Source organism: Callospermophilus lateralis, chromosome 18 (genome assembly GCF_048772815.1).
Source record: "Callospermophilus lateralis isolate mCalLat2 chromosome 18, mCalLat2.hap1, whole genome shotgun sequence".
NCBI classification, from domain to species: Eukaryota; Metazoa; Chordata; class Mammalia; order Rodentia; family Sciuridae; genus Callospermophilus; species Callospermophilus lateralis.
Window position 1 is genome coordinate 23,164,562 of NC_135322.1, and position 25,021 is coordinate 23,189,582.

The following is a 25,021-nucleotide window of genomic DNA, read 5'->3' on the forward strand; positions in this document are numbered from 1 at the left end:
CGAACTTGGGTTAGGGTGGAGCATGTATACCATCGTGCCCAAGGTAGAGGGGGCTCACCCTCTAGGAAGGAGATGCCTCAAATTTTGATGTCTGAGGGAGGGCATATACCATCGTTCCCAGGGTAAAGAGGGCTCACCCTTCTAGGGAGGAGACACCTTGAGCCTATGTTTTGGGGGAGCCCCTATACCATGGTGCCCATGGGAGAGGGTGCTCGCCCCTCTAGTGGGGAGACACCTAGAACTTGTGTGTCAGGGGGAGGAAGTATACCATCGAGACCAGGGTAGAGGGGGCTTGCAACTCTAGGGGGGAGACGCCTGGAACCTGGTTGTCGGGGAGAGCGCATATAACATCATGCCCGGTTTAGAGGGGTCTCGCCCCTCTAAGGGGGAGACGCTTCGAACCTGGATGTCGGGGGGAGCACAAACACCATCGAGCCTGGGGTAGAGGGTGCTCGCCCCTCTAGGGGTTAGATGCCTCATACCTGGATGTCTGGGGGAGCAGGTATACCATAGCTCCGGTGTAGAAGGGGCTTGCCCCTCTAGGGGGGAGATGCCTCAAACCTGGGTGACATGGGAAGTGTGTTTACCATTGCACACAGGGTAGAGGGGGCTTGCCTTATTAGGAGGGAAATGCCTCGAACCTGGGTGCCAGGGGGAGTGTGGATACCATCACATCCAGTGTAGTGGGCTCTCGCCTCTCTAGGGGACAGATGCCTCCATCCTGGGTTTTGGGGGATCGTGAAAACCATCATGCTCAGGGTAGAGGGGGCTCACCCCTATAGGCCAGATATGCCTCAAACCTGGGTATCGGGGGGAGCGCATATACCATCGCGCCCAGTTTACATGGTGCCGGCCCTTCTAGTGGGGAGATGTATCAAACCTGGGTGGCGGGGGGAATGCAAATACCATCACGTCCAGGGTAGAGGGTCTTGCCCCTCTAGGAGACAGACACCTTGAACCTGGGTATTGGTGGGAGCGTGTATACCATTATGCATAGGGTAGAGAGGGCTCACCCCTCTAGGTGGGAGATGCCTTGAACCTGGGTGTCTGGGGGAGCTTGTATACATCGTGCCCAGGGTAGAGAAGGCTCGCCCCTCTAGGGAGAAGATGCCTCAAACCTGGGTGTTGGGGGAGCTCGTATACCATTGCACCCAGAAGAGTTTGGCTCACCCCTCTAGGGGGAGATGCCTCGAACCTGGGTGTAGGGGGGAACTCTTTACTGTCGCACCCAGGGCAGAGTGAGCTTGTTTCTCTAGCGGGGAGACGCCTCAAATCTAGTTGTTGGGTGGAGAACGTATACCATCTCACTCAAAGTAGAAGGGGCTAGCCCCTCTAGGGGGAGGAGACGCCTTGAACCTGGGTATCGGTGAAAGCATGTATAAAATTACCCCCAGGGTAGAGGGGGCTCGCCCCTCTAGTGGGGAGATGCCTCGACCCTGGGTGTTAGGGGAGCATGTATACAATTACGCCCCATGTAGACGGCATGTATACCATGGCGCCCAGTGTAGAGGGTGCTTGCCCCTATAGGACAGAGATACCTCAAACATGGGTGTCAGGAGGAGCACGTACACCATCATACCCTGGGTAGAGGGGGCTCGCCTCTGTAGGCGGGAGATGCCTCGAACCTGGGTGTTGAGAGGAGCTTGTATACCATCGCCCCCAGTGTATAGGGGGCTCCCCTGTCTATGGGGGAGAGTCCTCAATATTGTGTATTGGGCGGAGTGCATATACCATTGCACCCAGGTTAGAAGGGTCTCCCCTTTCTAGGGGGGGACACCCCTCAAACTTGGGTCCCAGAAGAGCGTGGATACCATTGCATCCAGTGTAGGGGGGGCTTATCACTCTAGGGGGGAGATTCCTGGTACTTGGGTGTTGGGGGGAGCCTGAATACCATAGCACCCAGAATTGAGGGGGCTGCCCCCTCTAGGAGGGAGACCCCTCGAACCTGGGGGAGCTCAAACCATTGCACCCAGGGCAGAGTGGTATCACCACGCTTGCAGGGGAGACACCTCAAACCTGGGTGACGGGGGAACTCTTATACCATTATGCCCAGTGTAGAGGGGGCTGGCACCTCTAGGGGGGAGACGCGTTGAACCTGGTTTTGGGTAGCATGTATACCATCGTGCCTACGGTAGAGGGGGCTAACCCCTCTAGGGTATTGGGGGAGGGCATATACCACCGTGCCCAGGGCAGAGGGGACTCGTCCCTCTAGAGCGGAGACACCTCGAACCTTGCCGCAGTCTGGCTGGGCACAAAATCACGAGCCACTCAAGCAGGAACAAACTTTATTTTTTAAACTGCCGCCAATGCCCTGTACACTCCCGGGCAGATTGGCGACCAACCCACCCGGCGTTCTCCTGGACCGAAACAGGAAGTCCCTCCTCTGGAATTCCCTCCTACCGCACTTCCCCAACCAATGGGAACTCTCCAGGAGTCCCATAGCAGGCCGAGGTGGACAGCAGGAGTCCAATATCCATATGAATGCAGATCTTAACATAATCATATCATCTCAATGGATAGCTGGCATCACCTTTCAACCAAAAATCCCATGCATCATATTACTTGGCTGTGGCTCTTAGCATCTCACCCCTTCTGTTTAATTAAGCCAAAAGCAATGTGGCAAGGGACCGTGCCTGTTAGGTTTGTCCAATTCAACATATTGTCCTTACCCGTCATCGGATGAACTGACCTCTAGGCATCAGCCTCCTGTCTTAGGTTGATACCACTGCAATTGGATCATACCCGTCACTGACTACTGGTCCAGAATATAGCCATACTTGTGGATGGGCCTATGGACCAGTGTTGGGGGGTGAGGTTCTTTGCCTCACCTCTGTTGGGCCCCAAATTTGGCCACAGTGGCAAAATTTTGAAAGCAATGAGCTATAACATCTTTAGTTTTTTCTCCGGCATGAAGGGAGCCCATCAAAAATCCGGGAGAAGTATCAACTGTAACATGCAAATATTTTAATTTTCCAAATTTTGGCAAGTGTGTGACATCCATCTGCCAAATATGGTTAGGTATCAGTCCTCTATGATTGACTCCAAGATTACCTTGTGGTAAAAAGGTCACACAATTTTGACATTGTTTTATTATATGTCTGGCTTGTTCTTTAGTTATTTTAAAACACTTTTGTAAAGTATTAGCATTGACTTGGAACCTTTTATGAAAATTTATAGCTTCTTCTATTGTGGAGAAAATATATATGTCATGTGTAGATTTATCTGCTAATTCATTGCCCAAACTAAGGGCTCCAGGCAATCCTGTATGTGCCCTGATATGTCCTATAAAGAATGGATCTTTTCTGTCCCAGATTAGACTTTGTATAGTGGAAAACAAATAGAAAACAGTAGAAGAAGGGGAAATCCTACGAGCATCTTCAAGGGATCCTATAGCATTAACTACATACTGACTATCAGAAAATAAATTAAATACAGAATCTTTAAACATCATAAAAGCTTGTAATACTGCATTAAGCTCTACCTTTTGAGCTGATTGTTTGGGTATTAAAAATGTAAAAGTTTGATCAGGGGTAACTACTGCTGCTGTACCATTATTTGACCCATCAGTGAATATATTCAGAGCATTCATGATAGGGGTTTTTCTTGTCATTTTTGGAAAAAATACAGGATGCAAAGACCAAAAAGACAAAAAAGAATTAGATGGTAAGTGATTATCAAATGAAACATTAGATTTACACATGATTATTGCCCAAGTATTTAACTCATTAGCTAACTCATCAATTTGATCCATATTATATGGTGTAATAATTTTATTGGGAAAAATCCCAAACACTCCCTTTGCTGCTCCTATTTCTTTGAGTATTAATTTTCCTACAGTCTCAGGATACCTAGTAAGAATAGTGTTAGGAGAATAAGACAAATGTTCCACAATAATGGACCTTCTTGCCAAAATACTCCTGTAGGAATATTTTTTGTTGGTAGTACAATAAATAATAAAGGCAAACTTATATCAATTCTATCCAAATGCATATTTTCCATATATGTTTCAATGATTTTTAATGCCTTTCTTGCTTCAGGCATTAACATGCGGGGTGAATTTGGATCTGATGGACCTTTTAGGATATCAAATAAAGGTCCTAGCTCTCCTGTTGGTATGCCTATATACTGCCTTATCCAATTTATGTCTCCCAATAACTTTTGAAAGTCATTAAGTGATTTAAGTTGATCTAATAGTATTTAAATTTTTGGTGGACGGACCATGGTTGAGGATAATAGAACTCCTAAATAATTAATTGGAAGATTTAATTGTACTTTATTGATATCTCTAGATTATAATTTTTTAATAAATTTGTAAGTGTGGCATAACATTCTAGCAATGTGTTTTTATCTTTATGTGCTAATTACACATCATCCATATAGTGAAATATTTGTAGTTCAGGATTTTGATTTCTAAGTGGATGGATTGTTTTGTTAACATAAATTTGACACATAGTTGGACTATTAGCCATCCCTTGAGGGAGTACTTTCTTCATATCTCTGATCAGGACCTTCATGATTTGGTGCAGGGATAGTAAATGCAAAATGTGGACTATCCTCAGGATGAATTGGAATTGAAGAAAAACAATCTTTAATATCTATAGCTAAAACATACCAGGTTTTTGGTAAAGCAGACAATTGGGGAATCCCTAATTGAGCAGGTCCCATAATAAACATTTCATTATTAATGGCTCTTAAATCTTTCAATAATCTCCATTTACCAGATTTTTTTTAATGACAAAAATGGGAGTATTATGGGGAGATACGGAAGGTTGTATATGTCCCTCCACTAATTGTTGTTTGACCAGGTCATGGGCTACTTGTATCTTTTCTTTAGTCAGGGGCCACTGAGGAACCCACGGTGGTCTTTCTGATTTCCAAGTAATTTTTATTGTCTCAGTGGCCCTTTCTGAAAACCCAATCCATGTCTATTATTCCTTGATCTATTTGAATTGGTGCTGTCATACCTTGTTCTTGTTCTCTTAATCTTATTTCTTTCCTAAAGTCTTGTCTAACCCTAGTAGTGGGCGCTTTAGGGTTGATGTTATTTGTTAATGTCAAACCTAATTGATCTAGGACATCTCGTCCCCATAAATTTATAGGAAGATGATCAAATACATAGGGCTGTATAGTTCCTTCACATCCTTCAGGATCCTTCCAATCTAATACCATTGCACTTCTATGGGGATTAGTTGCCACTCCTAGGTCTTGAAGCGTTTGAGTGACTTGTTGTAATGGCCAATGTTTTGGCCATTCTTGACGAGATATAATGCTAAGGTCGGCACCTGTGTTCAGTAGCCCATTAAATTCATGTCCTTGAATATTTAGTTTTAGCATGGGGTGAGAATCTAAATTTAAAGACAGCATAGCCCAATCCACACCTGTGGGGTCTAATCCCCTGGAACCTCTTTCTACAGAATGACTGAAAAATTTATCATGCAGGCTGGGTATTATTAATAACTGTGCTATTCTATCTCCTGGTGAAATTACTGATATACCTCTTGGAGAACTAGTTATAATCTTTATTTCACCTTCATAATCGGGATCAATTACCAAAGGACTTATCATAAGTCCTTTTAGTGTAGAAGAACTGCATCCCAATAATAAGCCTGCTGTTCCTTGGGGAAGACGTCCTTTTACTCCTGTGGGAATGATTTGAACTCCCATCTCTGGAGTTAGTACTGCTCTGGCAGAGGCACAGATGGCCAACCTTGTGCTCCCTCTAGTTTGTCTGATGAGGGATTTAATGGATAATATGTCCTAGACACTACCCTGATGGTGTTGCTGCGTTCCTCCATTGCCCTGTATATTTGTGGTTGTGGGCCCTGGAGCATTGGGCCCCCCAGTTTGTTTTTTGGCAATGGAGCCTGATGCCTTTCTCCATGATATTGTGGGTAAACACTTGGTCCTTGTCCATTTTTTGATAACGAAGTATTCTCTATGATGGTTTGAGAACGGCATTCATTAGCCCAATGTCTCCCTCTACGGCATCGTGGGAAAATACCCTGTATTCTATTCCTTTGATACTTAGCTTTGTTAAACCCTCCTCTTATGGGGATACTCCTTTTAAAATGTCCTGTTTGTTCACAATTGTAGAATGTTTTTGGCCTGGCATCTAAAGCCTGTTGTACTGCTGCCAAGATTTACCCTTGTTCATTAATGTCTCTACATAATTTAATATATGTGTTTAAATTTTCATGTCTCCATGGTCTAATGACCTCTCTGCAGCAACGATTTGCTTGGTCGCAATCCAGTTGTTTTATAAATGGCTTTGCTTGTTCTGTATCCCACAAAATTCTGGAAGCCATTTGAATTAGCCTGTCTGCAAATTCAACGTAAGGTTCATTAGTTCCTTGTATTACCTTAGATAATTGTCCTTGTAAATCTCCATGTCCCTGTAAAGTTTTCCATGCCCTAACCGCATCTACAACAATTTGTGCATATTCGCCAGGATCATATTCAATTTGTTGCCGTTGACCCTCATAAGGTCCTTTTCCTAACAACATATCTAGATTTCTTTGAGGGTAACCTGCTGCTGCATTTCGCCTAGCTGTCTCTATGCAAAATTTCTCATTGGCAACCTTCCCTAACAAATATTGTCCTCCATTTAGCACAGATCGACACATGTTAGCCCAATCTGCTGTCGTCATGTCCAAGTTGGTAATGGATTTGACCATGCTCACAGTGAAGGGTGCTTGTGGACCCTAGGTTGTTACAGCCTCCTTTAATTGCTTCACTGTTTTGAAATCTAAAGCATGGTGAATTCGTTGCCCTCCTGCCTGCTCAAGTACAGGGCATGCTAATCTTTGGGTTCTTGCCTCAGGATTCCGTCCATCAACTATGGGAGTTGAGGGCCACTCAGCTGTAGATGGAACTGTTGGTTGAATTATGCCCTCTGGTGATAGAACAGGGTTAGTAGCAGCCTCCTGTTGTAGCTCCCCCGCTGATGGTTGTTTGTCCTTCAAGCTTTCTTCCTTTAAATTTTCCTCTGTCTGACTAGCTCGAGAGACCTTCTCTTTTGCTTGACCTAACATGTTTTCTACCATAGTCTGGACCTCTAACAATTTACTTAACAGTCTTTCTGTTTGTTTTTTACTAATTTCTAATCTACTATAAAGGTAACACAACCCAATAAGATAACATAAAACAAAACTGAAACAGAATGAAACAAAAATGGAACAAAAAATAGTTGTATCAATTTTCTCTTTCTCAGGGCCGAACAACTTCAAACCTTGAGCCAACTATTTTCCCCAGTTTGCCTGAGAAAGTTCTAATGATAGGCAGCTTGAAACAAAAACAAAATAAATCAAAACAAGAACACATTGTTTTTTGAAATGGTCACCCATTCTCTCGCCTTCCCTCAGGGGCGAGCAGTTTTACTCACCTCCAATCTTCAGGCATCCCCCGCACGGGCCACCAATTGCCACAGTCTGGCTGGGCACAAAATCACGAGCCACTCAAGCAGGAACAAACTTTAGTTTTGAAACTGCCACCAATGCCCCCGGAAAGATTGCCAACCGACCCACACAGCATTCTCCCAGACCCCAACAGGAAGTCCCTCCTCCGGAATTCCCTCCTACCGCACTTCCCCAACCAATGGGAACTCTCCAGGAGTCCCGTAGCAGGCCGAGGTGGACAGCAGGAGTCTTAACATAATCATATCATCTCAATGGCTAGCTGGCGTCACCTTTCAACCAAAAATGCCATGCATCATATTACTTGGCTGTGGATCTTAGCAGAACCTGGGTGTCCAGTAGAGCACATAAAGCATAGCACACAGTATATAAAGGGCTCACCCCTTTAGTGGAGAAAAGCCACAAATCTGGTTGTCAGGGGAGCATTTATACCATCGCACCCAGGGTAGAGGGTGTTCGCCCCTTTAGAGGGGAGACGCTTCAAACCTGGGTGTCAGGCAAGCATGTATACCATTGCACCCAGGGTAGAGAGGGTTCACTCCTCTAGAAGGGAGATGCTTCGATCCTTGATGTCAGGGGGAGCGCATATACCATCGCTCCCAGGATAGATGGGGCTTGTTACTCTAGTGGGGAGATAACTCAAACCTAGTTGTAGGGGATAGCCGGTATACCATCATGCCCAGTGTGGGGGGCTCGCCCCTCTAGGGAGCAGAAGCCTCAAATCTGTGTGTCGGGGGGATTGCATAAACCATCATGCCCAGGGTAGGGTGGGTACGCCTCTCTAGGAAAGATATACCTTGAATTGTCGTGTCGGGGGGAGCGCATATACCATCACGCCCAGGTAGAGGGGTTTCACCCTTCTAGGGGGGAGATGCCTCGAACCTGGGTGTGAGGGGAGCATGTATACCATCGCACCCAGAGCAGAGTGGGCTCGACCCTCTAGGGCAGAGATGCCTTGAACCTGGGTGTTGGAAGGATCGCTATACTATCCTGTCCAGTGTAGAGGAGGCTTACTCCTCTATGTGGGAGATGCCTTAAACTTGGGTGTCGGGGGGAGTGCATAAACCATCGTGCATATTGTAGAGGGGGCTTGTCCCCCCAGTGAGGAAACACCTCCAACCTTGATGTTGGGGTGATTGTGTACACTATCGCACTCAGGGTGGGGGGGGCTTGCCCTTCAAGGGGGGGAGATGCCTCAAACCTGGTGTCAGGGGGAGCTCATATACCATGGTGCCTAGGGTAGATGGGTCTCATTCCTTTAGTGGAGAGATGCCTCGAACCAGCGTGTCAAGGAGAGCACATATACTATCGTGCCCAGGGTAGAGGGGCTCTCCCCTCTAGGGGGCAAACACCTCAAACTTGGGTGTCAGGGGGATTGCGTAAACCATTGCACCCAAAGTAGAGGGGGCACGACTCTAAGGGGAATATGCCTTGAACCTGGGTGTCGGAAGGAGCTCTTATAACATCACATTCAGGGCAGAGGGGGCTTGCCCCTCTAGGGGGGAGACGCCTCAACCCTGGGTGTCAAGGTAGAGCTGTATACCATTGCACCCAGGGCAGAGGGGGATTATCCCTTTAGGAGGGAGACGTCTGGAACCTGGGTATTGGGGGGAGCTCGTATATTATCATGCCAGGTTAGGGGGGGGGGAGAGGCCCTGGACCTGGTTGTTGGGGAAAGCGCATATACCATTGTGCCCAGGGTAGAGGGGGTTCCACCCATAGGAGGGAGATGCCCCAAACCTGGATGTCATGGGGAAAGCGTATAAAATCATGCCCAGGGTAGCGAAGGCTCACACCTCTAGTGGAGAGACACATTGATCCTGGGTGTCAGCAGGTGTGCATAAACCATTGAGCCCAGGGTAGACGGGGCTTGCCCGTCTAGTGGGGAGACGCCACGAACCTTGTTGTTGGAAGGAGTGCATATACGATTGCACCTAAGGTAGAGGGGGCTCACCCTTCTATGGGAGAGATGCCTCGAACCTGAGTGTCAGAGGAGCACGTTCAGTGTCGCACCCAGGGTAGAGGAAGCTGGCGCCTCTAGGGGGGACACGTCTCAAATCTTGATGTCAGGGGATGTGTATACCATCGCACCCAGGGAAGAGGGTTCTCGCTCCTCTATGGGGGGAAATGACTCAACCCTGGGTGTTGGGGGGAGCTTGTATACCATTGCGCCCAGGGTAGATGGGGCTCACCTCTCTAGTGGGGAGATGCCTCGAATCAGGGTGCCAGGGGGAACGTGTATACAATTGCTCCCAGTTTAGAGGGTCTCGCCTCTCTAGGGGGCAGACACCTCAAACCTGGGTGCAGAGAAGTTCGTGTAAACCATCACACTCAGGGTAGAGGGGGATCACCCCTGTAGGGGGGATTCGCCTCATACCTGGATGTCGGGGCAAGCACGTGTACCATCGCATCAAGGGTAAAGGGGGCTCACCCTTCTAGGGGGGATTTGCCTCAAACCTAGGTGTTCTGGGTAGCACATATACCATCACACCCAGGATCAAAGGTCTTGCCCCTCTAAGAAGATGCCTCAAACTTGGGTATTGAGGGGAGCACGTATACCATCACGCCCAGGGTAGAGAGGGCCGCCTCTCTAGGTGGGAGACGCCTTGAACCTGGGTGTTTCAGGGAGATCATATATCATCTCCCCCAGGGTAGATGGGGCTCGTTTCTTTAGTGGGGAGACACTTTGAACCTGGGTGTCGGGGGGAGTGTGTATACATCTAACTCAGGATAGAAGGGCTCACCCCTCTAGGGGGTCGACGCTTCAAACCTGGGTGTGGGGGGGATCGCATAAACCATTGCACCCAGGGTAGAGGGGCCACGTTTCTCTAGGAAAGACATGCCTCAAACCTGGGTGTTGGGGGGAGTGCATACACCATCGTTCACAGGTTAGAGGGGGCTCGTCCTTCTAAGGGGGAGACGCCTCAAAACTGGGTGTCTGGGGGAGCACATATACCATTGACCAAGGATAGAGGGGTCTCTACCTCTAGGGGGGAGACGCCTTGAACCAGGGTGTTGGGAGGAGCACGTATACTCTTGCTTAGAATAGAGGGGGCTCGAGCCTCTAAGGGGGAGACCCCTTGAACCTGGGTTGTCAAAGAGAGCTCATATAACATCGCACCCAGGTCAAAGCAGGCTCGCCCCTCTAGGGGGGAATTGACTCGAAGATGGATGTCTGGGGAGGACGTATACCATCGTGCCCAGGGTAGAGGGGCTCGCCCCTCTAACGGGGAGACCTCTGGAGCCTAGTTGTTAAGGAAAGCTCATATACCATCACACACAGGGCAGAGCAGTCTCAATCCTTCAGGTGGGAGATGCTTTGAACCTGGGTGTCGGGTGAAGCATGTATAACATCATGCCCAGAGTAGAGGGGGCTCACCCCTTGAGTGAGGAGACGCCTCGAACCTGAGTGTCGGAGGGAGTGTGTATACAATTGCACCCAGGGTAAATGGAATTTACCCCTCTAGGAGGGAGATGCCTCAAACCTGGGTGATGGGGGGAGCGCTATATCATCATGCCCAGGGTAGAGGGGGCTCGCACTTCTAGGGGGAAGACGCCTTGAACCTGGGTGATGGGGGGAGCGCTATATCATCATGCCCAGGGTAGAGGGGGCTCGCACTTTTAGGGGGAAGATGCCGTGAACCTGGGTGTTGGGGGGAGCACATATACCATTGTGCCCAGGGTAGAGGGGGCTAGCCCCTATAGGGAGGAGAAGCCTCAAACCTGGGTGTTGAGGGGAGTGCGTATACCATCGTGCCAGTGTAGAGGGGTATGCCTCTCTAGGTGGTGATGCCTTGAACCTGAGTGTCAGGGGGAGCTCCTATATCATCACACCCAGGGTAGAGGGGGCTTGCCCCTCTAGGGGGGAAATGCCTCAAACCTGGGTGTCGGGCGTCTGCATATACCATCACGCCAAGGGTAGAGGAGCTGGCCCCTCTATTGGCTGACACCTTGAAACTGGGTTTTAGGGGGAGTGTGTATACCATTGTGCCAAGGGTAGAATGGCTCGCCCCTCTATGGGGCAGAAGCCTCAAACCCGGGTGTCATGGAGGGCTCCTAAACCATTGCGACCAGTGTAGAGAAGCTTGACCCTCTAGGGGGCAAACACCTCAAACCTGGGTGTTGGAGGGATTGCACAAACCATCGCACCCAGGGTAGAGGGAGCTTGACCCTCTTGGTGGTATACACCTTGAACATGAGTGATGGGGGAAGCGGTATAACATCATGCCAAGTTTAGAGGGGGCTCGCCCTTCTAAGGTGGTGACACCTCAAACCTGGGTGTTGGGGGCAGTGCATATACCATCACTCCCAGGGTAGGTGGGGCTCACCCCTCTAGGGGGTGAAGCCTTGAACCTGGGTGTCGTGGGGAGCGTGCATACCATCGTGCCCAGGGTAGAGGGATTCACCCCTTATGGAGGAGACGCCTCGAACATGGATGTCAGGGGGAGCGCATATACCATCTCGCCAGGGTAGTGGGGACTCACCCCTCTAGGGGGGAGACACTTCTAACCTGGGTGTTAGAAGGAGCGCATATACCATCGTGCCTATGGTAGGGGGGCTCACCTTTCTAGGGGGGAGACATCACGAGCCTGGGTTTCTGGGGGAATGTGTATATTATGGCGCCCAGGGTAGAGGGGGCTCACATCTCTAGCGGGGAGATGCCTCAAACATGGGTGTTGGGGGGATCTCGTATACCATCATGCCCATGGTAGATGGGGCTCGCTCCTCTATGGGAGAGATGATTTGAAGCTGGGTGTCGGATGGAGCGTGTATATCATTGAGTCCAGGGTAGAGGGGCTCACCACTCTAGGGGGCAGATGCCTCGAACCTGGGCGTCGTGGGGATCGCATAAATCATCAATCCCAGGGTAGAGGGGGGCTCACCCTTCTAGGAGGGTGACACCTCAAATCTGGGTGTCGGGGTAGCGTGTATACCATCCCTCCCAGAGTAGAGGGGGCTCGCCCTTCTATGGGAGAGATGCCTTGAACATGGGTGTCAGGGTAAGCACGTATACTATCACGCCCAGGTTAATGGGGGCTCGTCCACTAGGGGGGAGACACCATGAACCTTAGTGTCAGGTGGAGCACATGTACCATGGCTCCCAGTGCAGAAGGGGCTTGCCCCACTAGGGGGTAAATGCCTCAAACCTGGGTGTCGGGGGAGTGCATATACCATCATGCTAAGGGTAGTGGGGGCTCACTCCTCTAGAAGGGAGATGCCTCAAACCTTGATGTTGGGGGAGTGCGTATACCATCGCATCCATTGTAGAGGTGGCTCAGCCCTCTATGTGGGAGACGCCTTGAACTTGGGCATCAGGGGGAGTGTGTATACCATCACACCCAGGGTGGAGGGCGCTTGCCCCTTTAGAAGGGAGATGCCACGAAACTTGATGTCTGGGGGAGTGCATATACCATCGCTCGCTCCTCTAGGTGGGAGACGCCTTGAACTTGGTTCGTGGGGAGCGCATATACCATCGCACCCATGGTAGGGTGGCCATGCCCCTTTAGGGGAGAGACACCTCAATCCTAAGTGCCGGGGGGAGTGGAGATACCATCGCACCCAGTGTGTGTGTGGGGGCTCCCCAGTCTAGTGGAAAGACCCATCAAACTTGGGTGGTGGGGGGAATTCGTATATCATCACACCCTGGGTAGAGGGGTCTTGCCTCTCTAGGGGGAAGACACCTCAAACTGGGTGTCGGGGGAGCATGTATATCATCTATCCCAAGTTAGAGGGGGCTCACCCCTCTAGAAGGGAAATGCCTTGAACCTCTATGTTGGGGAGAGCGTGTATACCATCACACCCAGGGTAGAGGGCGCTTGACCCTCTAGGGGGAGACATCTCAAACCTGGGTGTCGGGGGAAGCTCTTATACCATTGCACCCTGGGCAGAGGGGTCTTGCCCCTCTAGTGGGGAAAACGTCTTGAACCTGGGTGATGGGGGGAGCACTGTATCATTGTGCTCAGGATAGAGAGGACTTGCCCTTCTAGCGGGGAGATGCCTCAAACCTGGATGTTGAGGCAAGCACATATACCATTGTGCCCAGGTAGAGGGGGCTTACCCATCAAGCGGGTGATGCCTCGAACCTGGGTGTCAGGGGGAGCTCATATACCATCATGCCCAGTGTAGAGGGTGCTCACCCCTCTAGGGGGCAGATGCTTCTAACCTGAGTGTGAGGGAGATCACGTAAACCATTATGCCCTCTAGAGAGGAATATGCCTCGACCCTGGATGACAGGAAAAGCACTATACCATCGTGTCCAGGTTAGAATGGACTCGCACTTCTAGCGGGGAGACGCCTCAAACCTGGGTGTCGGAGGAAGCGCATATACCATCGTGCCCAGGGTAGAGGGGGCTCATTCCTCTAGGATGGAGATGCCACAAACCTGGGTGTCGGGTTAGCGCATATATCCTCATGCCAAGGGTAGATTGGCTCGCCCATCTAGAGGGCAAACACCAAAAAATCTGGGTGTCTGGGGGATTGCATAAAACATCGCACCCAGGGTAGAGGGGGCTGCCCATCTAGGGGGAGATGCTTCAAACCTGGGTCTTGGAAGGAGTGTGTATACCATCATGCCCATGGTTGAGGGGGCTTGCCCCTATATGGGAGACACCTCAAACCTGGGTGACGGGGAGAGTGCTATGCCTTCGTGACCAGGTTAGAGGGGGCTCACCCTTCTAGGCGGGAGACAAATCAAACCTGGGTATCAGGGAGAGCGCATATACCATTTTACCCAGGGAAGAGAAGCCTCGAACCTGGGTGCCAGGGGGAGCATGGATACAATCGCACCCAGTGTAGGGGTGGCTACCCACTATAGGGGGGATACCCCTCAAACCTGGGTGTTGGGGGGAGCTCATATACCATCACACCCAAGGAAGAGGGGACTTGCCCCTCTAGGGGGGAGATGCCTCAAACCTGGGTACTGAGGGAGCTCCCATACTATCGCACCCAGGGCAGTGGGTGATGGCCCCTCTATCGGGGAGACTCCTCAAACCTAGGAAATGGGGGGAGCTCATATACCATCACACTCAGGACAGAGGGGGTTGACTCCTCTACGAGGGAGACACCTCGAACCTGGGTGCCGGGAGGAGCACAGATACCATTGTGCCCAGGGTCTGCCCCCTACTACAGACGCTTTGTACCTGGGTATCGGGGTGAGCGAGTATACCAATGCGCCAAGGGTAGAGGGGACTCGCCCCTCTAGGGGGTTGACCCCTCGAATATGGGTGCCGGATGGAGTGTGGATACCATTGCAGCCTGGGTAGGGGGCTCGCATTGCACTGAGACTAGGAAATGCTCACCCCTCTAGGGGGAAGATGATTCAAACCTGGGTGTGGGGAGGACAGCAGATACCATCACACCCAGTGTAGGGGGACTCCTCACACAGTGGGGGAGACCCCTCGAACCTGAGTGGCGGGGGGGTGGGCACTGGTATCATCGCAGCCAGGATAGAGGGGGATCAACTCTCTGGGGGTCAGATGCCTCAAACCTGGGTGTGGGGGGAGCTCATATACCATAACACCCAGGGTAGAGGGGGCTCGGCCCTGTTGGTGAGAGACACCTCAAACCTGGGGGATGGGGGGAGCTCATATACCATCACACCCAGGTCAGAGGTGCTCGCCCCTCTAGAGGGGAGACTCCTTGAACCTGGGAATTGGGAGGAGCTCTAATACCATCGAACCCACAAAAGAGGGGGGCTCACCTCTCTAGGGGGGATATGCCTTGCACCTGGGTGCCAGGAGGAGCACGGATAGGATCGCAGCCAGTATAGGTGCTGCTCCCCACTCAAGGGGGGAGACCCCTCAAATCTGGGTTTTGGAGGGAGCTCATATACCATTGCACTCAGGGAAGAGGGGGCCCGCTCCTCTAGGGGGGACACACCTCGAACCTGGGTGTCAGGAGGAACTTGTATACCATCGCACCCCAGGTACAGGGGGCTTGTCCCTCTAGGGGGGAGACTCCTCAAACCTGGGTGTTGAGGGGAGCTCATATACCAACACACACAGGGCTGAATGGGTTCAACCCTCTAGGGGAGAGATGCCTCATACTTGGGTGTCAGGGGAGCTGGTATACCATCACACCCAGACTAGAGGAAGCTCACCCCTCTGGGAGGGAGAGACCTCGAACCTTGGTGTCAGGGGAGTGCAAATACCATCATGCCCAGGGTGGAGGGGGCTTGCCCCTCTAGGAGGGAGACACCTTGAATCTGGATGTCTGGGGTAGCACATATACCATCATGTCCAGAGTAGAGGAGGCTCCCACTTTTAGGGGGGAGTCCTCTCTTACCTGGGTGCTGGGGAGAGCTTGTATACCATCACACCAATGGTACAGGGAGCTCTCCACTCTACGATGGAGACCATTGAAACTTGGTGCCTGGTGGAGCGTTTATAATATCACACCCAGGGTAGAGGGGGCTCCCCCCTCTAGGGGAGAGACCCCTTGAATTTGGGTGCCGGGGGAGTGATGATACCATAGCACCCAGGGTAGTGTGGACTCCCCAAACTAGGAGGGAGATCTCACGAACCTGGGTGCCAGGCAGAGTTTATACCATCGCACCAAGGTTAGATGGTATAACCTAGGGGGAAGACCCCTCAAATATGGGTGCTGGAGGGAGCGTGCATACCATTGCACCCAGGGTAGGGGGGGATTGCCTCTCTATGGGGGAGACTCCTCAAACATGAGTGCTGATGAGAGTGTATGGGGAACGTGGATACCATCTCAGCCACGATAGGCTAGGCTCGCCCCTCTAGTGGGGAGACACTTCGAACCTTGGTTCTGGGAGGAGCATGGATACTATTGCACCCAGTGTAGGGGGGCTTCCCACCATGGGGAGAGACCCCTCGAACCTGTGTGGTCGGGAGGAGTGCAGATACCATCTCAGCCAGGGTAGAGTGGGCTCTCCACTCTATGGGGGAGATGCCTCAAACCTGGGTGTAGGGGCTGGTATACCACCACACCCAAGGTAGAAAAGGCTTGGCCTCTTGTGCGGAGATGCCTTGATCCTAGGGGAAGGGAGTAGCTCATATACCATCACACCCAATGCAGAGGGGGCTTGCCCCTCTAGGTGGGAGACTCCTTGAACCTGGGAATTGTGGGGAGCTTGTATACCATCTTACCCAGGGAAGAGGGGTCTTGCCCCTCTAGGGGTTAGACCCCTGGAACCTGGGTGTCAGGGGAAATGCAGATATGATCGCACCCAGTGAAGGGGAGGCTCCCAATTCTATAGGGAGACCCCTTGAACCTGGGTGCCAGGGGGAGCTGGCATAGCATTGCACCCAGTGTAGAGGGGGCTCCACCCACTAGGGAGGAGACCCCTCGAACCTGGGTGCCAGGGGGAGCTGGCATAGCATTGCACCCAGTGTAGAGGGGGCTCCACCCACTAGGGAGGAGACCCCTCGAACCTGGGTGTCAGACGGAGCACCTATACCATCGCACCCAGGGTAGAGAGGGCTACACCCTCTAGGGGGGAGACCCCTCGTATCTCGGTTCCAGGGGCATAGCGGATAACATCGCACAGATGGTAGAGGGGGCTCACCCCTCTAGTGAGGAGATGCCTCAAAACTGGGTGCCGGGAAACGCGCATATACCTTTGCGCCCAGGGTAGAGGGTGCTCGCCACACTAGAGGAGAGACCCCTCGTACCTGGGTGCAGAAAGGAGCAGGGATACCATCGCACCCAGGGTAGAGGGGGCTGGCCCCTCTAGTGGGGAAACCCCTCGAACCTGGGTTCTGGAAGGAGCAGGAATACCATCACGCCAAGGGTAGAGGGGGCTTGTCCTTCTAGGAAGGAGATGCCTCAAACCTGGGGGCCCGGGGGACCATGGATAACATCGCATCCAGGGTGTGGGGGGCTCACCCCTCTAGGGTGGAAACTCCTCGAACCTGGGAATTGGGGGAAGCTCGTATACCATTGAACCCAGGGAAGAGGGGGCTATCTCCTCTAGGGGTTAGACCCCTCAAACCTGGGTGCCAGAGGGAGTGTGGATACTATTGCACCCAGTGTAGGGGTGGCTCCCACTCTAGGTGGGAGACCCCTTGAACCTGGGTGCTGAGGGGAGCTGGTACACCATGGCACCCAAGGTAGAGGGGGGCTACTCCCTCTAGGGGAGAGACCCCTTGACTCTGGGTGCTGGGGGATCGTGGATACCATCCCACCCAGGGTAGAGGGGGCTTGCCCCTCTAGTAAGGAGATGCCTCAAACCTGGGTGCCAGGGAAAGTACGTATACCTTCGTGCCCGAGGTAGAGAGGGCTTGCTGCACTAGGGGGGAGACCCCTTGAACCTGGGAGCAGGAAGGAGCAGGGATACCATTGTGAACAGGCTAGAGATGTCTCACCCCTCTAGTGGGGGGTCCTCTCAAACCTGGGTGCTGGGAGGAGCGGGGATACCATCATGCCAAGGGTAGAGGGGGCTTGCCCCCCTAGGAAGAAAATACCTCGAACCTGGGTCTGGGGGGAACGCGGAAACCATTGTGCCCAGGGTATGGGAGGCTTGACTCTCTAGGGGGGAGACTCCTTGAACCTGGGTGTCAGAGGGACTGGTATACCATGGCGCTCAGGGTAAGGGGCCTTGCCCCTCTAGGGGGAAGATGCCTCGGACATGGGTGCTGGTGAGAGCTCGTATACCATTGAGCCCAGGGTAGAGGGGGCTTGCTCCACTAGGGGGGATACACCAAGAACGTGGGTGCCAGGGGGAGCTCGTATAATATCGCACCCAGAGTAGAGGGGGCTCCCTCTTCTAGGGAAGAAACCCCTCAAACCAGGGTGCCAGAGGGAGCTTGTATACCATCGCACCCAGGTAGAGGGGGTTCCCCACTCTAGGAGGGAGACCCATTGAACTTTGATTCCAGGAGGAGCGTGTATACCATCGCACCCAGGGTAGAAGGGGCTTCCTTCTCTAGGGGGGAGACCCCCTCCAACCTAGGTCCTGGAGGGAGCATGGATAGCATTGCACCCATAGTAGAAGAGGCTTACTCCTCTAGGGGGGATACACCTTGAACTGTGTGCCAGGGGAAGCACGGATACCATCGCACCCATCCCTATAGGGCGGAGATGCCTTGAACCTGGGTATCGGGGGGAGCTTGTATACAATCGCACCCAGGATAGATGGGGCTCGCCTCTCTATGGGGGAGACACCTCAAACCTGGGTTAAGTGGGGATTGCGTCAACCATTGTGCCCAGGGTAGAGGGGGCACGCTGCTATAGGAGGGCTATGCCTTGAACCTAGGTGTTGGGAGGAGTGCGTATACCATCGTGCCCAGGGTAGAGGGGGCTCGCCCCTCTAAGCGGGAGATGCCTCGAACCTAGGTGTTGAGAAAAGCTTGTATACCATCGAACCCAGGGCAGAGTGGGCTCAATCCTCTAGGGGGAAGACACCTCAAACCTGAGTGTCACAGGGAGCTCGTATACTGTGGCACCCAGGGTAGGTGGGGCTCACTTCTCTAGAGGTGAGATGCCTCAAACCTGGGTGTCCGGGGGATCACATACCATCATGCTCAGGGTAGAGGGAACTCGCTTATCTTGCGGGGATTCTTCTTGAACATGGGTGCTGAAGGGTGCACGTATACATTGCTCCAAGGTTAGTGGAGGCTCACCCCTCTCGGGGGGAGATGCCTCAAACCTGGATGTCGGGGAGGAGTGCATATACCTTCAAACCCAGGATACAGAGGGCTTGCCTTCAAAGTGGGTAACGCCTCAAATCTGGGTGTTTGGGGAGCCCATATACCATCTTGCCCAGGGTATAGGTGGCTCACTCCTCTAGAAAGGAGATGCGTTGAACCTTGATGTTGGGGGGAGCACGTATACCATCGCGCCGAGGGCAGAGGGGGGCTCGTCCCTCTAGTGGGGAGATGCCTCAAACCTGAGTATCAGGGGGAGCTCCTATACCATAGCGCCCAGGGTAGATGGGTTTGCCACTCTAGGAGGGAGACGTCCTGAATCTGGGTGTTGGGGGGAGTGCGTAAACCATAGTGCCCAGGTTAGAGGGTCTCGACCCTCTAGGGGGCAGACGCCTGGAACATAGGTTTCGCGGGGATCACGTAAACAATTGGGCCAAGGGTAGAGGCAGTCTGCTCCTATAGAGGGGATATGCCTCGGACCTGAGTGTCAGGGGGAGCACATATACCATTGTGCCCAAGTTAGAGGGGGCTCGCACTTCTAGTGGGGAGATGCCTCAAACCTTGGTGTCAGGGGAGCACGTATACCATAGCGCCCAGGGTAGAGGGTCTCACCCCTCTAGGGAGGAGATGCCTCAAACCTGGGTATCGGGGTGGGGGGAGCGTGCATACCATCACATTAGGGTAGAGAGGGCTTGCTGCTGTAGGTGGGAGACGCCTTGAACCTGAGTGTCATGGGGAGCTTGTGTATCACTGCACCCAGGGTAGATGGGGCTCATTCCTCTAGTGGGGAGATGCCTCAAACCTGCGTGTTCGGAGGAGCACGTATACATCATGCCCAGGGTAGAGGGGCTGGACCATCTAGGGGGCAAACGCTTCAAATCTGGGTGTTGGGGGGGGGTCACGTAAACCATCTCACCCAGGGTAGAGGGGGCACGCCTCTCCTGGGAGGACACCCCTCAATCCTGGGTGTCGGGGGGAGCACATATAGCATCATGCCCAGGTTAGAGTGGGCTCACCCTTCTAGGGGGGAGATGCCTCAAACTTGGGTGTCTGGGAGTACCATATACAATCGCACCAAGGGTAGAGGGAGCTTGCCCCTCTAGTGGGGAGACATCTCAAACCATGGTGTCAGGAGAGCGTGTATACCCTTGCTAAAGGTAGAGGGGGCTCACCCCTCTAGGGGGGAGATGCCTTGAACCTGGGTGTCAGGGGGATCATGTAAACCATTGCATCCAGTGTTCGAGGGGGTTCACCCCTCTAGGGGGGATTTGCCTCAAACCTGGGTGTTGGAGGGAGCGTGTATACCATTGCTCCCAGATTAGAGGGGCTTGCCTCTCTAGGGAAGAAGATGCCTCAAACCTGGGTGCCAGGGGGAGCGCGTATACCATTGAGCCCAGGGCAGAGGGGGCTCACCCCTCTAGGGGGCTGACGCCTTGAACCTGGGTGTCAGGGGAGCTCATATACCATCACACCCAGGGTACAGGTGGCTCGCCCTTGATGAAGGGATATGCCTCTAACATTGATGTCAGGGCAGCACATATACCTTCGTGCGAGGGTAGAGTGGGCTCCTACCTCTAGTGGGGAGAGGCCTCAAACCTGGGTGTTATGGGGGAGCTCTTATACCATCGCACCCAGGGTAGATGTGGCTCATCCCTCTAGGGGGGATATGCTTCGAATCTGGATGTCAGGGAAGAGCGTGTATACCATTGCACCCAAGGTGGATGGGCTCGCTCTTCTAGGAAGGCAGATGCCCCAAACCTGAGGTCAGGGGATCGCATAAAGCATCGCACCCAGGGTAGAGAGGGCTACCCCCTATAGGGGGGATATGCCTCAAACCTGGGTGTCAGGGGAAGTGTATATCATCGCGCCCAGGTTAGAAGGGGCTTACCCTTCTAGGGGGGAGATGCCTCAAACCTGTGTGTTGGGGAGAGCACGTACACCATTGCACCCAGCAGAGAGGGTCTTGCCCCTCTAGGGAGTAGATGCCTCAAACCTGGGTGTTGGGGGGAGTGCGTACCATTGTGCCCAGGGTAGAGGGCACACCCCTCTAGTTGGGAGATGCCACGAACCAGGGTTTTGGGGGAAACTCGTATACCACCACACCCAGGGTAGATGGGGCTCATTCCTCTATTGGGGAGACACCTCAAACCTGGGTGTCGGCGGGGGGGGGAGCATGTATACATCACACTTAGGGTAAAGGGGACTCACATCTAGTGGGGAGATGCCTGGAACCTGGGTGTCGGGGAAGTGTGTATACCATCGCACCTAGGATAGAGGGGGCTTACCCCTATAGTGGGGGAAACACTTCGATCCTGAGTGTCGGGGGAGCACGTATACCATTGCACCCAGGGTAGAAGGGGCTCACCCATCTAGTGGGGAGATGTCTCAACCTGGGTGTTGAGGGGAGCTCGTATACTATCACGCTCAGTGTAGATGGGGCTCACCTCTTTAGGGGGGAGACGCCATGAACCTGCATGTAGGGGGGATCGCCTAAACCATCGTGTCCAGTGTAGAGGGGGCACACCACTGTTTGAGGGTTATGCCTCGAACCTGGGTGTCAGTGGGAGCATGTATACCATTGCGCCCAGGTTAGAAGGGGCCCGTCTTTCTAGGGGGGGATGCCTCCAACCTGGGTGTCGGGGGGAGTGTGTATACATCGTGCCCAGGTTTCAGGGGGCTCGCCCTTCTGGGGGGAGACGCCTCAAACCTGGGTTTCTGGGGGAGCGCATATACCATTGCGCCCAGGGTAGAGGGGGCTCGCCCGTCGAACCTGGGTGTCTGGGGGAGCGGGTATACTATTGCGCCCAGGATAGAGGGGCCTCGCCTCTCGAGGGGGGAGATTCCTCAAACCTAGGTGTGTGTGTGGGAGCTCGTATACTATCACACCCAGGGCCGAGGGAGTTCGCCCCTCTAGGGGAGAGATGCCTCAAACCTTGTTGTCAAGGCAAGCTGGTATACCATCACGCCCAGGGTAGAGGAAGATCACTACTCTAGGAGGAAGACGCCTTGAACCTTTATGTCGGGGGAGTGCGAATACCATCGCCCTCAGGGTAGAGGGGGTTTGCCCCTCTAGGGGGGAGATGCCTCGAACCTGGGCGTTGGGGGAGCACATATACCATCGTGCCAAGTATTGATGGGCTCGCCTTTCTAGGGTACAGACACCTGAAACTGGGTGTAAGAAGAAGCTCATATACCATCGCACCAAGTGTAGAGGGTCTCGCCCCTCTAGGGGGCAGATGCCTCAAACCTGGGTGTCCGGGGGGATTGTGTAAACCATCGTGCCCAGGTTAGAGGGAGCTCACCCATCTAGGGGGATACTCCTTGAACCTGGATGTCGGGGAAAGCACGAATATCATTGCGTTCAGGGTAGAATGGGGCTCGCCCCTTTAGGGGTCGGTGAAGCCTCAAACCTGGGTGTCGGAAGGAGGGCATATACCATCACACCCAGGTTAAAGGGGGCTTACCCCTCTAGGGGGAAGACTCCTTGAACTTGGGTGCTGGGGGGAGCGCTGATGCCATCAAACCCAGGGTAGAGTGGGCTCCCCACTCTAGGAGGGAATCCCCTTGAAACTCGGTGCAGGGCCAAGCACGCATACCATTGCATAAAGGGTAGAGGGTGCTTACCCCTCTAGGGGGCAACCCCTCGAACTTGGGTGCTGGGGGGAGTGCTGATACCATCACACCCAGGGTAGATCTGTCTCCCCACTCTAGGAGGGAGACCCCTTGAACCTTGGTGTCGAGAGGACCTCGTATACCATTGCACCCATGGCAGAGGATGTTCACCCCTCTAGGTGGGAGACGCCTCAAACATGGGTATCAGGGAGAGCTCATATACCATCATGCCCAGGGTAGAGGAAGCTCTCCCCTCTAGTGGGGAGATGCCTTGAACTTGGGTGTTGGGGGGAGAATGTATACCATCGTGTCCAACGTAAAGGGGGCTTGCCCCTCTAAGGGGGAAACACCTCAAACCTTGGTGTCTGGGGGAGCATAAATACCATCACAGGCAAAGTAGAGGGGGCTCGCCTCTCTAGAGGGGAGACACCTCAAACGTGGGTGCAGGGGGTATCTGGTATACCATCGAGCCTGTGGGGGGGGCTAGCCCCTCTAGGGTGAAGACACCTCAAACCTAGGTGCAGGGGGAGCTTGTATACCATTGCACCCCAGGTAGAGAAGGCTTGCCCCTATGGGGTGAGTCTCCTTGAACATGGGTGCTAGGGGAGTTCATACACCATTGCATCCAGGATAGAGGGGGATCCCCCCTCTAGGGAGGAGACTCCTCAAACCTGGGTGACAGGGGAAGCTCATATATCATCACACCCAGGATACAGGGGGCTCCCCCATCTAGAGGGGGTGCCAAGGCAGTGCGGAATCCATCGCACCCAGGGTAGAGAGGGCTCGCCCCTCTAAGGGTGAAATGCCTCGATTCTGAGTGCCTGGGGGAGAGCGGATATCATCACACTCAGTGTAGAGAGTGCTTGCCCCTCTAGTGGGGAGATGCCTCGAACCTGAATGCAGGGTGGAGCATGGATACCATCACACCCTGTTTAGTAGGGGCTTCCCCTTCTAGGGAGGAGACCCCTCGAACCTGGGTGCTGGGAGGAGCAAGGATACCATTGCACCCAAGGTAGAGGGGGCTCTCCCCTCTAGGGCAGAGATGCCTCGAATCTGTGTGTCGGGGGGACATCATATACCATTGCACCGAGGGTAAAGGGGGCTCACCCCTCTATGGGGGAGATGCCTTGAACCTGGGTGTTGCTGGGAGCTCGTATAGCATTGCACCCAGTGTAGAGGGGCTCACTTCTCTAAGGGGGAAATGCCTAAAACCTGGGAGCCAGGGAGAGATAGTAAACAATCATGCCTAGGGCAGAGGGGGCTCACTCCTCTAGGGGAGAGACACCTCGAACCTGTGTGTCAGGGGGAGTGCGTATACCATCGCACCCAGGGTAGAGGGCGCTCACCCCTTTAGCGGAAAGATGCCTCGAAACTGGGTGCTGGGGGGAATGCGGTTACCATCCCACCTTGGGTAGAGAGGGCTCGCCTCCCTAGGGGCGAGATGCCTAGAACCTGGGTGCCAGGAGAGCTCGTACACCACCGCGCCCAGGGCAGAGGAGGCTCACCCCTCTAGAGGAAAGACACCTCGACCTGAGTGTTGGGGGGAGCTTGTATACCAGGGGGCTCGCACCTCTAGAGTGAAGACGCCTCAAACCTGGATGTCAGGGGGAGTGTGTGTACCATTGCGCCCAGGGTAGAGGCTACTTGCTCCTCTAGGGGGAAGATGCCTAGACCTGGGTGTCGCGGACAGTGCATATACCATTGAGACCAGGGTACAAGGGCCTCTTTCAACTAGAGAGGAGACACCTCAATCCTGGGTGTCAGGAAAAGCATGTATACCATGGCACACAGGGTAGAGGGGGTTTGCCCCTCTATTGGGGAGATGCTTCAAACCTGGGTGCCCGGGGGAGCACATATACCATGACACCCTGTGTAGAAGGGGCTCACAACCCTTGAGGGGAGACTCCTCGAACCTGGATGTCAGGGGAAGCATGTATACCATCGTGCTCAAAGTACAAAGGGCTCTCCTCTCTAGGGGGGAGATGCCTCAAACCTGGTTGCCAGGGGGAGCTGGTATACCATTGCACCAGAGTTGGGGGGCTTGCCCATTAGGGGGAAACGTCTCAAACCTGGGTGCCGAGCGTGCTTGTATACCATCGCACCCAGGGTAGAGTAGGCTTGCCCCTCTAGAAGTGAGTCGCCTCGAATATGGGTCCTGGGGGGAGCTGGTATACCATCGTACCCAGGGCAGAAGGAGTTACCCATATAGGGGTGAGACGCCTTTATCCTGGGTGCCCGTGGGAGCACGGATACAATTGCACTCATTGTATGGGGAGTCTCGTCCCTCTAGTAGGGAGACGTCTCAAAGCTGTGTGCCAAGGGGAGTGTGGATAGCATCATGCCAAGTTTTGGGGGGGGATCCCACTACTAGGGGGTGACCCCTTG